This window comes from Corvus brachyrhynchos, unplaced genomic scaffold (genome assembly GCF_000691975.1).
Source record: "Corvus brachyrhynchos isolate BGI_N302 unplaced genomic scaffold, ASM69197v1 scaffold115, whole genome shotgun sequence".
Taxonomy (NCBI): Eukaryota; Metazoa; Chordata; class Aves; order Passeriformes; family Corvidae; genus Corvus; species Corvus brachyrhynchos.
Window position 1 is genome coordinate 15,331,899 of NW_008239553.1, and position 12,614 is coordinate 15,344,512.

The 12,614-nt window shown below is 37.7% G+C and overlaps 1 long non-coding RNA gene across 1 annotated transcript in view; it reads left to right on the forward strand.

The window, feature by feature from the left end:
* The window catches only part of LOC108448591, a 47,640-nt gene extending 37,112 nt beyond the window's left edge, over nucleotides 1-10,528 (forward strand). The window contains exon 3 of the long non-coding RNA XR_001864546.1: nucleotides 7,148-10,528. This is a non-coding gene — a long non-coding RNA (uncharacterized LOC108448591). The remainder of the gene's footprint in view (nucleotides 1-7,147) is intronic.
* The last annotated feature ends 2,086 nt before the right edge of the window (nucleotides 10,529-12,614 follow it).

The following is a 12,614-nucleotide window of genomic DNA, read 5'->3' on the forward strand; positions in this document are numbered from 1 at the left end:
TTGAATTCTTGGAAGCCAACTCCACCTCTCAAACCAAAGCAAGTATCCATATAAGAAAAGACAGGGGAATTAAAACAAACAAAAAAAAGAAAACAAAAAAAGGAAATGAAATGAAGGTATTGGGAGAGTGTGTGCCTATGTCTGTGACTGTATTTTGGGAGTTTTTAACCCCTTAGCAATCACTAAGGCTGTCTACAAATTTTCACCCTGCTGGATTTCCTTTCCCACTCAATAAAGTGCAAAGGAAGAATGCTAACATCAGCTGCAGGTGGCAGGTATTTTAATGTTTGCATCCTAAGTGGTTTCAATGAATTTTGGAAAGTATAGCACAATGGAGTGCTAGCTTTTTCAATTTAATAGAAATCATGTAATCATTCTCATTTTTGGTTCCTGACCTGTTGTAACAAGTTTGAACACAATGCTTATCTGTGGTTTTCCTTACCTACTGGGCTACCCATCAAATAGCAGATCAAACAGTCTGATTGCAAGTAAAGCAGTGAATAATTTATTACAGCTGCACAAAAGCCCAAGCAGACATCTGAGCTTAAGTGAAGGTATTATTTCTCATGTTTCTCTTCTTGGAAGAGAATTTTAGGCCAAAAGTTTACTTCAGCCTCAAGATTAACTTAATATGAACCTGTATGTTCCACCGTATTCTTACATTAAATAAGAAAGCAGGAGTACTGATGACAGGGAAATAAGGAGAAGATAATTCCCAGGAAAGAACAAAACATTTCCAGGCAGAGCATCTGTGTTTGAACGTGGGGACTGCTCTGCACTTAGTGTACAAAAAAAGCCCCCCAAAAGCTGAGGAAAAGGGTCAGAGTAATATCACTGGGGAGAAAACTTTTTTTTACTTTTCACAGACAGACTCCTATCAAGGTGGATAGAAAAGAAGGGCGCACTTTCACATATTAGGCAGTTCAGCTCTTTCCAGGCTGTGACACAAGGAGATTTCCAAAAAGGATGCCAATGAGTATCTAAAATGAAAAAGGAACATTTTTTTGGCAGTATAAACTGGACCGAGGTCACCAGATTTATTTCACTCAGCTTTCTTGGAAGTCAGCAGTTTATAATAACTTGATATTGCTACCACTATGGACTGAAATTAAACGTGCTGTAGATATAAGAGACCGTAAATTCTTTTCTCTAGTTATCCTCACATTCTCTGTTTATTTTATATAGATCATGGTTCATTCCATCTCTCACATTTTAGGTAATTCCATTTAAGAGGTTGAAATCCAGACTAATTTTTTCTTTTTCATGCACAGCAGTGCAACTCAGCCTTCTGATAAAAAATTGGTTTTTGATACTTCCACAGTGTGTACAGGTATAAGTATCTTGTAAATAACTTTCAGGGAGGGCTTGAGGTCAGTATTTTGTGCCCCACAGTCTCAAGTTGTGATGGTCCTAACAAAAAAAACCCAACTACTATCATCCATCACAGATCAGAAACAGCAAATGCTCAACAATTCCTGTTTCTTCAGTGACAACACAGGTATATAGACTCATGTGTGTATCAGAGAGGCAAAAGTTCTAACTAGTGACACTTATCTTTAGTGGGTACTTAGACCATCTTTAGACTAAAACTCCTAGCAGTTAAACAAGTTTTAGGCATCTGGTTTCGCAGGCTATTGGCTGGTTGTTAACATTGCATGGTAAAGACATGAGTCCTCTGAAACCGTTGTGGAAATTAGAAGTTGGGTACCCTTGACTAACTCTTCTCTTTCAACTAAGGTTGCCAGCTACCTAAGTGAGGTAGCCAAGATAACCACCCAAATGTGAGCTGTGTGAAAGGACTCAGATTTTACACCACCAGTGCCCCACTTCACCTTATACCAAGTACAGATGTTATGACAGTGCTCTTTACTGATGAGCAGCACAAATGCAATAATGTCCCCTCTGCCTTAGGAGTAGAATACTCCACAAACATATTACTTATGACTATTCTGGTAATTTTGAGCCACAAATTAGTTTTACTGTAGTTTATATAGTTTCATAAAAACAACAAAGTGTCTGGAAATTGAACAATTTTGTTGAATTTTCACATTATAGGAGATTCAGTCGTATGACAAACCTGGATCTAACACGATTTTCAGGCTCCTATCACTTTTACGACAATTTTAGCACAGAACAGCATTTTTGATACTATGTAATATTAACCTGAGAAGCTGTTTGAAACAGAATGCAGACATACAATGAGTATCTCAAACCAAACTGTTGGGATTCAGCATCTGATTAAGACCCTGTATTTCCTAGACATCAGGAATGTTCAGAGTTCTTGGTTACAGCCTTTTCCCAGCTGCATCTGGAAACCAGTTTTGCTTTTCAGTCTTAAGTAGCTGCTCGTTTAATGGTCACTAAGGCTGACCTTTATGTGTCACGGTGCCATTCAGTGGGATAAAGAATGAGATGCCTTTTTAGGAAATCATACTATGTGTTTACAAGCAGCTTCTTGACCTTAACCAAATGATGTGGGGAGCAGCAGATAACAATCTATTGTGCTTCCAACCGTCCTTCATGCCAGACCTTTGAGTGCTATACTGCCCTCAAATGTAAGGTCGTATCTCTGCCCTACACCTAAGGAACAATAGAGATTTTAATGGAGGTTCAGAAATACTTGGTGTCCCCGCTGCAAACCAGGACTGTAACCTTCCCTCTTACGCAATGGGACAGAAGAGATTTGTTGGCTTCCTTCTTGTGAGTTCACGTACCAAGTGGTAATACTTTCCTCTTGCTCCTTTCAATTGACAGATGACCTTATTGGCATTTTTTTATTATCTCCTCTGAGGAAGGGAAGAGTCCCAGCACTGCAAGGAAACTAATGAGTTGAGAATTCTGTATTTTCATTGCATGTTGGAAATAAACATGATGAATAATGCCATCTTCCTTAATACAACTTGCTTGCACAGGTAAATGAATTGGATATGGGAATACCAAGATGTGCTCTTCAGCATCAGTATCGAAAAGCACTGTAGACCAGTTCTTATGTATCTTGGTATTTTTTCTCTATATATTTCCCCATGAAGACTACTGAGATATCTATTAAATAACTTCAGAATAAACATCAACATCTGCCACATCACCACCAAGCCCCTAAGACATTTTCCATCTGCCACATCACCACCTGCCACATCACCACCAAGCCCCTAAGACATTTTTACTTAGTTCACGGTCATCACAAATGCATAGGAAATAAATATGGGTAAAGAAAATCAATTTGGAAAAAGATGTTTAGAAACATTTTCAAGAAAAGTCTGTGAGAACTTATAAGTGATAAGTAGACAGTTTTAAGACATGTAATTTGCATAATGAGGATGGAAACAAGGAGGGAGATTTAAACATAATTTCATTACCATTTTATCATGAAGTCATTCCCAGAGCCTTCGTACTGTATGCAACAGCAACAGGTTTACAACACAGAAAATCTAGATGTTATAGAGAACTGGTAATGAGAGGAACAAGCATTTAATCTTTGCTAATTCAAATCCAGACTTGAGGTCCTCAGATATCATTAAGATCTGGCAGCTGTCTCAGCTTATGGACTAGACGATAACAATTTACATAACAAAAAAACCCTGTCAGAGCTTAGAGAAAAAAAAAGAGTAGTCCTGCTCTTCTTAAGGTATTCTCTGGACAGAGAGGTACAGTTGCTTCATACTTCAATCATGAGTGAAAAACACATTTCTAAAATTAAAGAAAAAATAACTTCAAACTTAAACCTTTTCTGAGACCTACTGTTCATTTGTGGACACTTTAAATGTTAATGAAACTTCTAATACAATCTAATACTATCCATTGGTTTAGGAAATAATACTACATGTCCCTAGAAATTCTATCTCTCTTATAGTCTAAAATAGTTCGTACCTTTTTAAAAGGCACAAGTAGAAAGGAAGACACAAAATTAGTACAAGGTTTACAGAAGACGTAACCAGGACTAGCACCTAATAATCAGTGACATCACCTTCAGGCCAGCTTTAGCAAGAGAGCAGGACTCCCCTCTCTCCAGTACCAATATACCACAGCTTCGTCATGCAGTCACTCACTTTGCAATCATGCCAAACAGCACTGAAATTCATACGGCAGTGTATGCAGTTTACTGCTCACAGTTCCCTTTTACTATCTAAAGTGCTCAAAGCATTTTTTCCTGTTAGCAATAATACATGTTCAGTTTTGAATTCTCAATTTAATCCTATTAGTCCAATCTAATTTACTCAAAATCAGTCCCTTTTTAACAGTTTTCAGACTGAATAACACTGACTAAAACTATGAAACAGAAGATTTTCTTTCTTGGAGAAGTTTAACAGTGGAGTGATCACTGCCTAATGGCTGTGAATTTTTCTATTTCTCTTTTTCCATGACATTTTACATTTTGCATAAAGTGCAAACCATCCATCTCTCACAAATATAGTGCAATGTAACACTGCATGAATTACACTGCACAAACTACAACCCCATAGTGTTCCACTGCACAAGGCTGTGCTCTCCAGTCATCTGCTTGAAAAGGCTGGGAGCTGCTGGAAGCATGTGAGATGGAGAAATACAAGCAGTGCATAAATGTTGCCTATCCAATAACTATAGCTCATCTTCTGTAAACTTGGGTGCCTTAAAGCAGCCAGTGGGAGTGCCTTAAGTGAATGTGGCTAGCTCCCATATAAGTACAGTCTCCATTTTCCTGGTTAATGGAGCAACTGTAATAGATGCATATGCAGTGTTCTAACTGTTCATGAGTTAGCCAGAGCTATGATAAACTCACCCTGTGCTGTGTTGGGGTGGCTTTGCCTGGTGCTTCCTGTTACTGGAATGTGTCGAAGAGCAATATAGGCTGGATTTCCATGCTTTAGCATGGTACCAAGGGTTGAAGGGTTCACTAGGTTTATCCCTGTGTGGTATGAGAACAACCATGCTATTTCTAGTGACAAGCTGTCCCTGGAAGTAATACAGTCTTCCATGTAGTATCACACCTGACATCCTAAACTCCTGCAAAGTTGCATCTGCAATTCTAACACTATCTGCAAGACAGATAATCCCAGTACTGTTAATTAAGAGTTAATAATACTGAAAGCCTGTAAGAGGCTGAATACATTTACATTGGATTTTAAAACTGCCAAAATGCCTTAGGAACATAAGCCTCACTGATCATTCAGCTCCCTGTTTTTGTAGCAGTTTTTGACTGGTATGTGCGGGCGTACCAGATCAAACCCCCACTGTTATGTCAGAAAAGAAAGCACTAACTGACATCAGTGAGACACGAGGAGAGAATATCACAGCAGAGATGAGTGTACTGCTTCTCCTCTGACATCAAACTTTCACTAGCTTCATACTGACTACACTGAAATTACTCCAGTTCCACACCAATATGAGTAATATGATGATCTGGAACCACACAAATGATGCAAATTAGGAGAGGAAAATAACATGGGGGAAAAGGGACCAATTTGAACACAACACTAAACCCTGCATTTTTATCTCGGGAGAGGCTTAAGTAGGGCTGGTCATCCATTTCTTTGATAGCTGGTTACTTAGGTCCTCTCATAGCTGACAGCTGCACTGCAGATTTTGCACAGACTCTAAAACCTTTGTGATATTTCAGCCATTCTAGCAAATTCACAATTTCGATAATAAATAATGTACCCCTATAAAGTCACCTGAACACCCTGAGAGAATTATAGCCTTTATTATGTACAATTGGGGGTATATTAATCCTTACATTGAAAGATTTTTTTAGTGACCTGTCGGAAAGTTAGATAAATTATCAGAAATAGCCAAGTAAAATTACACTAAATGTCCTTTAGTGGAACCATTGAAATGCCCTCTGCAAAATATAGGATTGTTTAGTTAGAGGAGGAGAATCCAGGGACAGACAGACATGATCATTTTTTGTGACATAGCTCTGAGGCTGATTACTTGAGTCAAGTGACCAATCTGGGAACTGTGAACCTCTGGACAGTCATTTTTTTGCTATTACTAGTGGCTGTTTTAACCTACTCACCTATTAATCTACCATGTATTTTCACTTGATTTATGGAACTTTCTTTATGAGTAACATTTGGTAGAATAGTACCTTTAGTCATTCAAAACAAGTCCTTTGCCTAAATCCATCAGAACATTTGGGTAATGGCTTCCAAGCAACAGAAAAAAAAGGAGGAGGGGAGGAAGCTCGTTTAACACAAATATTGCAATATAATTGAAATTATATTAAAAAAATTAAATTACTTTTGTGAACTTGTTTAAAAGGGTCAAAAATGTGTTTGAGCTGTACAAGATTAACCTTTACTCGTTTGGGAAAATGCAGACTTCAACAGCATTCCTCTGCAGTGGTTGCACTTGCTAAAAGTTTAAAACAGTAATTTTTTCCCAAGAAAGGTCATCTTGAGCTAAAATGTCAAATAAATTATTTAGATTACTGAATTAGAAAAGTGAGGATCTGACAGGCTGAATTTTTTATGCACATTAGCCACAGTCAGGGTCTCTATATGCTCTTTCTATTAAGTGAACCCTCTCTTCCCTTATTAAGAATCTCTCCATTTATTTCAATATATTCTCCTTAAGATGTATCTTTGCATCTAAATAGCTGGTCCAATTTGCTTCTTACTTATATAAAACAGGAAGCACTTTATTTGACTGTTGCTCAGCATTTCTCCAGTATAAAACTGATGTAAGAAAGAAATTCTTGCCACTAGTTTGTAGGGGAAATTAAGTGTCCAAAAATTAATCTTCAAAGCCTCCATGTAAGTATTAAATCCTAGATTCTAGCCAAAGAAATATTTTAAGGAGAAGGAATATTTTGAAGGATAGAAAATTAAAGGACTGAAATGGAAAGGGAGTAACTTTTAAGTAGATAGTATTCACAATTATGTCCCTATCTTGAAGAAAGTTATCTTTGCATGTAGCTGCTCATACACAGGTTTCCCCCACAGGTTCATATCCATGTTTCCCATTTTTCCTAGCACTCATATTACTGATAATTACTGGAGGAAGTAAAAGACCCTCTGTCCAAACATGGTCCCATATAATTCAGTCAAATGACAATAAAACTTCCAACTTCGTTTTCCAAACCCAGTATTTGCTCAGCACTATATAAAACAATTATTCATTATTAAGCTCCTCCTAATTTGACTTCTGCCACATTTTTTTTCCTCCACAGACTATGTATGCTGTGGATCAGTTTAAGTTCTCTTCCTGAGTAGCCAGTCCAAATGCTGGAGGTGCAGAGCCTGAAAAAAGGTAAGACACTTTCAACTTGCCAGCAAATATAGCCTCCCTCAGTCCTTTCAAAGTCCAGCACACAAGGTGCCTAACCTCGCTGCCCACTTTGTTAATATGCAAATACTCCTGAGTTGTATGGTCTCAGAGCAAGCTCCTGTGTAAGCCTGACAGTGCATGCAGTTAAGGTTTGTAACTATGTGTGAGTACAGAGGCAGCGCAGCTGCATGGGAACCCACAAGGCCATACTGGGGCCTCAGCAGTGATCCACTCAGGAGCCTCATCTCGTTCCTTTCCTGGCTGTGAGGCACACCTTGCATCACTGCATAGGGGAGAACCCTAGCAAAGCACAGCTGCACATCCTGGAAAGAACTGAAAGAACGCCCGTGTCAATGCACATCAGAAGTACAGGTAAAACAAGCGTGTCCGTGCGAGGAATGTTGTCGTGTACAATTGCACGTAGTCAAATGACTTTAAACAAGATGACAGTAGGCAGAGCTGCCCTCATGCACTTATGTCTTACATACTTTTTTATTTTTAAATGCCTGAGAGTTATGTGTTTGTTTTGCATATAAAACACCTGGCATGTACAGGACAAGCTTCCTATCACCCTAACCTGAGTCTGACCTGTTTTAACTTTCTGTCTTGAAAAGGCACCAAAAGTACTTAGTCATTTGTGCATCATTGAGAAGAGGGATTTAGTGATAAGACAACCATAGACCTTACTCCTTGGTGATTCCTTCTTTGACAGGGTAAATCCCAGAGAAAAACAGTGTTAATAGAGCATGACATTTTGAAGAACAGAGCTCTAACTGTGAACATTTCTGTTGTCAAGCCAGGTATTATGCTATGATAAAGAAAAAGAAATATTAAAAGAATTGTGAAAAGCTCTTGGAATTAAGTTTCTTGCTGCTGCATTACTGTAAAGGCCATTAGCACCTCTCCCACTCAGGGGTCTTTCATCTTTCCTGCTATGAGTTCTTCTTTCCTGGACTTGTTCATAATTTACCTTTGTCAGGTCAACAAAGTGAAAACTGTGATTTGTTATATAGTCTAAAATACTCAAGGTTCCTTTAAAGGTCTAAATTTAGGCACAAACCATTTCTTTTTTGAAAATATTGCACACTCTACTCACCTCTGATTACAGCATTTGCAATATGAGATAAAACACAATGGGGAGAAGTAGAAATAATAAATTTGATTTAAACTTTAATTTGCAAATAAACAGAAGAAAGATTTTTAAAGAGTTCTTAAAAAGGTAGAGCAAGCTGGAAAGCTGAATCTTGAAAAGATGAGGTAGGCCAGTAAATCATCTTTGTAAGGGTTTTCACAAGCAGCTTGAACAGATCTTGATGTCATAACTTTTGATCATCTTTGTTGTGTGAAATACCCATCATTTGTACAGTTTAATTTTTCATGTATTTCCTAAGGTAAAATTAAGTAGGATCATGACTATTGCTGCAATCAAAATAAGCATACTAGGTTTTTTTGTTGCTTTTTGCTTCTTCTCTCCCCCCACCCCCCTGCCACCCCTTTCATTCATAATAGTTATGGATATGTTCTGATCTAAAGTATTTGAGAACATTTCTTTGCTTCCTCTTCTCAGTGATTTATGTGCTTCTTGATGCTAACATTTTGGGACTAAAGTGATTCTGCAAAAAGAAGTCATACTGATAAAAGCCTTGTGATAGAAATGTATTTTGCCCTATTTGCAGCACAGTGCAACACTGGTGAAGCATTTCCCTAGTTGTTTTCAGGAGAAGCTTTATGTCCAAAGGGCGCCTCAGTTTCATCTGTGTAACAAGGCTGCTTCCAAAGAGACTGAACTGAGACCTGATTTATTGACTTACTAAGATGGTCATTTTTGCTCTAAGGAAAAATCTGCCTAAGAGAACTGACTTGATAGATTGCTATTTTATTTTGCTTCAACAATTTAAATTGAACTAGTACCAAAGTTCTATGTGTCAGTTCTCTAAATTCCTTTTCAAATTAACACTGAAAAGAAAATCCATCTATCCATATATATGTAAATATGCAAAGCCAGCTGCCAAACAGTGACATTATCCACGGGTTCCTGTGGGCTTGCAATAGAAATGAATGGGAAACTCTTCTAATAGTGCCAGGCTTGTATGATATTTTTGCAATAGGTGAGAAAAAGCAGCATCGTTCCAGAAAAAAAGGAAGAGCATTTACCAATTGGAACATGGGCAGATGTCACTGATAGCAGATGGTTTTAAAACTCGCATTTTAAGACAGCAGCTGCCTGTCTGTGTTATATTTAAAAGGGCTACCCTTGGTTGGAATATTGGATTAAATGCTCTTGTGAGAAGGCAACCTCAGCAGTAAAAAATGCAAAAAATATCAGACAGATATAAAATCAGATATTCTACTGCATCCCTCCCAAAGCTTTACTAGATAAAATACCAAAACGATAGAAAGACCATTTGTGTCAAAGTTTGTAGAAAGAGCAGAGACCTAATTGCTCTGAATATTTTTAATCCATATGACTCCACAATGCTGTCTTAATTCAAGGCTATTCTAGGACTCTTTCAAGAAAAAAACGGGTATATTAAGGAAGAAGTCCTCACTGAAACCTTTTCCAGTCATATAAAGAAGAGGAAGAACACAAAATCCTTCCTGGGGTGGAATAACCCCATCCAACAGTATGCATTTCAGACTGACTAGCAATGCAGTAGTAGTGTGGGGGCTCTGATGGACAACACTTGGACATGAAACAGGCACATGCCCTTGAGGCAATACCACTAACCACAGGGTTTTGTGGGCAAGAATGTAGTCAGTGCGCCGAAGAGGTAATTCCAGCATCCATGAGGCTGAACCTGGAGTGCAGTGTGCTGTTCTGTTCCCTTGAGAGTGAGAAACTGGAGAGAGTCCAGCTGAATGCCACCAAGACAGGTATGAGACTGGAGCACATGATATATACACGCATGTGAATGATTTGTACAAACATACTCAGAAGCTGAGGCAACTTTGTTCAGCTTGCAGGCGAGAGGCTGACTGGCTTATGTTTGCAGTCTTTTGTACCTTGTGGGGGGTTATGGAGAAAAGGAAGTAAATCTCTTCTCAGAGGAGAGACGTGTGCATGCAAAGGTAAATCACAGCAACTGGAAGCAGTAGCAAGATGAATTCAGTTTGGATATTAGGGGGAAATAAAATAAACCCTCAGTAAGAAAAGTGAAGCACTGAAACAGGTCATACAGGGAGGTTCAGCAAATCCCATCCTTGGGGATGTTCAAAACTTGACTTTTAAAACTGCTTTTAATAGTCTGTATGTAATTGACTTTCCAGATCAGAAGGAATTACCATCTTTAAATACTTGGATCTTCACTATACCAGGTGATGATTTTAACCTCTATCTGGGCCTTCTATTTTTTACTCGCCTTCTGTCCTTGTCTAACTTCTTTCCCCATTCGTTTTCTTTTGAAGTAGTCTAAAATTTTTTTCACCAGATCACAAGACAGAATTCCCATGTAATTGACTTTGACATTTGTTTATCATGAAGTATGGTTAATAAACATAATGAATCTTGAACTCAGACAGGTTTGGTTATCCAAAGCAGGACTTCCACACAGTTCCAGCAAGACCCTGTAGCAAAATATGCAGAAAAAATACTGGGATCAGAGTTTCTGAACCATCAGAAGTGGAAATAATTGTTTAAGCATAAGTGCAATAAATTTAATAAGTGTTTCAATATTCTTCTGAATAACAATGATATTTCAATGAGAAATATCTTACTAGTTTGTCTCTCCTATTGCAATTCAGAACATTTTCTTCATTTTAACACTTGCACTGTCTTGTATTTTTAAAAGAAGTTTTTTGAAATCTTCACTTGGAAACCTAAAATTCTTTAAGCTTAGTTGTGTATGTCAGAATTCTTAATGTTGTACTCCATGTGGTCAGATTATCCAAATACCTGTAGATCAGCAAGAAAAGTTGATGCTTATTCAGCTTTTGATGTCAACATTTTTGTACCTAAAAATGCACATCATTTAGCCAGAGAAAAGCATTTGCATGGGAATTTGCTTGTTGTCCTCACAGGCTACTAAAAAAATTAAAATACATAAAGCATCTGGCTTTGGTTTCTGGATCTGGCATGATATATCAGTCAACAACTTGCTTTCTGATTTGTATTTTTCAGCAGGGAATGGACCTTATTTTAAGAATATCTCAACCATATTTTCGTAGAATGCTCATATGCATTGATGCAGGCATGTTTAACATATGAGGCAGGCAAATGTCCTTCATCTCTGAAAAAAATCCCTATAGTCCTTTTGAACCTTGCACTGGAGCACAGAATTTGGCCTCTGCTTTTGTGTCTGTTTCTTGGTTACAATTATAATCATAATTAAATCACTACCTAGATAGATATGCTGTAAGGGAACATATCCCTTACATTTTTCTATTAGATGGTCAGTACATTTCTGAACACAGACATGGGTCCCTAATGTCCTGTTAGCTGTATAAACCTCTTACACAGCTTGGCTGGCATATGACTTGAACAATGCATTTTGAATTCTACATAATTCCTTTTTTTTCCAAAGGCTAATTAAAATCAATTCCATGGCATTTCTCTGCTGTTAGAAAAGATGCCGCTGGTAGATGTTTCAATCATTAGCAATATGGTGCTGCTGGATTAAAAACAAATTTCCAAATAACATAGCAATGACAGTTAGTCTATGATAGTCCATGGAAGTGTTAATGAAGAAAACCTCTTCTGTCTCTATACCTGAATATTTGTTGATGCCATCTGAAAATAGGCATGTCAAAAAGCAGTATTTTTTTTTCTATTTTAAGGTGATGTTCACTGCTTTTAGTTATGCAAATTTAATAATTTTCTGAATGTCACAAAGGATTCAGACTTTAAAAATATGGGCTTTCATAATTGTTATAAATATGAGATATTTCAGAATTTAGTTCTAAAGGTAAAATACTCTCATACACTCTGGCTACATCTAGAGACACCCAAACTTTGTTTGAACATAGCTCCAATGATCAGCTCTTGAGTATTTTAAGTTAGGCTGACTGACTGAAATTCTACACTTACTTTACACAATGTAGTCTGAGCCTAGTCTGAGGTCAGCATCAAAACATTTCTGAGAGCTTATAGAACCCAATGCACAACCATTAGACCAAATGGAGCCAAAATCCAGTCTTCATTGAAGGTCAATGAGCTTTGTGACTGAAATAGCCAAAGTGAGGATTTTACTTCAGAAATTTGAAAAACAGCGATGTTAATGAAAAGTAAGCAAGAAGACTTTAATAAGCATTTGGAGAGAAGAAGCCTGATCAGTAGAAAGGGTTATTTGTAATTGAACAAGAGTCAGTGCAGCACAGATATCACAGCCTAAACTCACTTTCCCTTTGTGCCTTTTTTTGCAGTAGGGTTGCTT